Source organism: Chrysochloris asiatica, unplaced genomic scaffold (assembly GCF_000296735.1).
Source record: "Chrysochloris asiatica unplaced genomic scaffold, ChrAsi1.0 scaffold00267, whole genome shotgun sequence".
NCBI classification, from domain to species: Eukaryota; Metazoa; Chordata; class Mammalia; order Afrosoricida; family Chrysochloridae; genus Chrysochloris; species Chrysochloris asiatica.
In genome coordinates, this window is record NW_006408785.1 from 2,975,262 (window position 1) to 2,978,222 (window position 2,961).

The following is a 2,961-nucleotide window of genomic DNA, read 5'->3' on the forward strand; positions in this document are numbered from 1 at the left end:
ACACTTGTTCTGTTAAAATGCTGCTTTTTGGTCTCTGTACAGGTTCCTCATGAGCTCAATTAAGTGGTCTGGAATACCCATGCTTTGCATTGTTATCTATAGCTTGTCATGATCCACACAGTTGAAAGCCATGGCATATTCAATGAAGCATAGGTAAACATCTTTCTGGTATTCTCTGCTTTCAGTCTGGAACCACCTGATATCAGCAATAAAAACCTTAGGAATAGCAGCAGAACACTGCTTAATGTACTGCCAGAAGATAAGTCCCTCAGGTTGAATGACACTCAAAATATAACTTAGGGAGAGCTGCCTACTCCAATTAGAGTTGACCTTAGTGGCATGGAGTGAGCAAAGATTTTGGAACCTTCATGTGTTGATAGGGCACAAATTAAAATAAGAAGAAGCAGTTTCAAGCATCCATTAATAATCACACTGTACAGAGCATAAATCTAATAAATGTCTTCAAAAAGAAATGGAAATAATATGAAGATTGATATCCTAGGCATAGTGAGCTGAAATGGACTGGCATTGGCCATTTTGAATCAAATAGTCATATGGCTCACAATGATGGGAACAACAAATAGAGGTGGAATGGCACTTCATTTATTGTGAAAAAGAGCATTTTAAGATCTAGCTTGAAATACAATGCTATCTGTGATAGGATAATACCCATACATCTACAAGGAAAACCAGTTAATACCCTTATAATTCAAAATTTGCATTAGCCACTAAAGCAAATTATGATGAAATTGAAGAACTTTACCAATTCTCAATCTGAAATTGATCAAACATGAAATCAAGATACAGTAATAATTACTGGTGATTGGGATATGAAAATTGCAAAAAAAGAGGAAGTATCAGCAGTTGTAAAACATGGCCTTGGTGAAAGAAATGATGCTGGAAATTGCATGGCAGAGTTTTAAAAGAAAAAAAAAAAAGACTTCATTGCAAATACCCACCCCCCCTTTTTTTTTTAAACAACGTAATGACTATACACCTGTAGCTCATCAGATGTAATACTCAGGAATCAAATTTTGACTACATATGTTGGATCAAGCAATGGAGAAGCTCAGTTGCTTAGATGAAAATCCAGGCTGAAACTGAAAAACGATAAATAAATAAACCAATTCAAGAGACAAAATATGACCTTGAATATATTCCACCTGAATTTAAAGAACCATCTCAAAGACAGCTTTGAGGCATTAGACAGTAATGACCAAGGTCCGGAGGAGTTGTAGGATGACATCAAGAATATCATACATGAAGAAAGCAAAGAAGGTCATTACAAAAACAAGAAACATGGAAGAAACCAAAATGGATGTCAGAAGAGACTCTTGAACATAGAGAAGATAAAGCTACTGGATGAAATGATGAAGGAAAGAGCTCAACAGAAAATTTCAAAAGGCACCTCAAAAAGACAAAGTCAAGTATTACAGTGAAATGTGGAAAGGCTTGGAATTAGAAAACCAAAAGGGGAGAACATGCTCAGCATTTCTCAAACTGAAAGAAATGAAGAAAAATTCAAGCCTCAGGTTGCAATAGTGAAAATTTATAGAGGCAAAATAGAGAGCTGGCATTGTACGATAAGCACTAGAATGTTAATCACAATATAATTGGTTCAGATCCACCAGCCACTCCTCAGAAAACCTATACAGTGTCACTCTAAGTCAGAACGTACTAGAACGCTTAACAACAGGAAGATAATATTGAATGACACAGGAAGTATCAAAAGAAGATGGGATTTCTTCATCATTGTGTGACCACTGCTATGTTCCATCTTCGCTATGTCGTCTCATAAGACTTTCAAGATCAAGAGATTCCTGGCCAAGAAACAAAAGCAGAAGCATCCCATTCTCCAATGGATTTGAATGAAAACGAAGGAATAAAATCAGATACAACTCCAAGAGAAGACACTGGAGAAGAACCAAACTGGGTCTCTAAGGAGTGGCCCATGTTCTTTAAGGAGTGGCCCATGTTCTTTAAGGAGTGGCACATGTTCTCTAAGGAGTGGCCCATTGTGGATGGCACAGCACATAATAGACTCAGGTCCTACCACCCTACCATAGCAAGTTCACTTTTGCCAAGATTTGATCAGTTGAACATGTTTTGCAAAACGTCTGGTTTCTTCCTTTATTTGTATGCTTCTACATTTAAAGAGGCTAATAAATATGTGAGGCCTTTGGTTTGAAAAAAAAAAAAAGAAGAAGATGGAAGAAATGCAAAGAATCACAGTACCAATAAGAATTAGTTGGTGTTCAACCATTACAAGAGGTAGCATATGATCAAGAACCAATGGTATTGAAAGAAAAAATCCAAGCTGCACTGAAAGCATCGGTGAAAACCAAAACTGCAGGTTTTGACAGAATATAAATTGAAGATTTTTAATAAACTCATATAGCACTGAAAGTGCTAAGGCATCTAATGCCCCCAAATTTTAAAGATAGCTACCTGACCAACACGTTGGAAGAGATCCATATTTGTGCTCATTTCAAAGAAAGGTGACATAATGGAATGGGAAAATTACAGAACAATATCATTAATATCACATGCAAGTAAAATTTTGCTGAAGATAATGAAAAAACAACTACAGCAATATATTAGCAGAATGCTGCCAGGAATTTAAGCTGAATTCCAAAGAGGACACGGAATAAGGAATACCATTGCTGATGTCAGGAGGATCTTGTCTGAAAGCAGAAAACACCAGAAAGATGTTTACTTGTGCTTTATTGACTTTTGGCTGTGTGGATCATGAGAAACTGTGGATAACATTGGGATAGACATTGTGCTTGGCAAGGTGGAGGGGCAAGCAAAAAAGAGGAAGACTCCAATGAGTTGGATTCTTGCAGTGGAAACAGTAGGCTCAAGCATAACAATTGTGAGGATGGCATAGGACTAAACAGCATTAAAGTCTGTTGTGTGTAGGATCACTATGAGCCAGAACTGACTTGATAACACATTTTA

The 2,961-nt window shown here is 36.9% G+C and overlaps 1 pseudogene; it reads left to right on the forward strand.

Moving 5' to 3' along the window:
* The first annotated feature begins 1,784 nt into the window (after positions 1 to 1,784).
* Positions 1,785 to 1,941, forward strand: LOC102829789 (annotated as a pseudogene).
* The last annotated feature ends 1,020 nt before the right edge of the window (positions 1,942 to 2,961 follow it).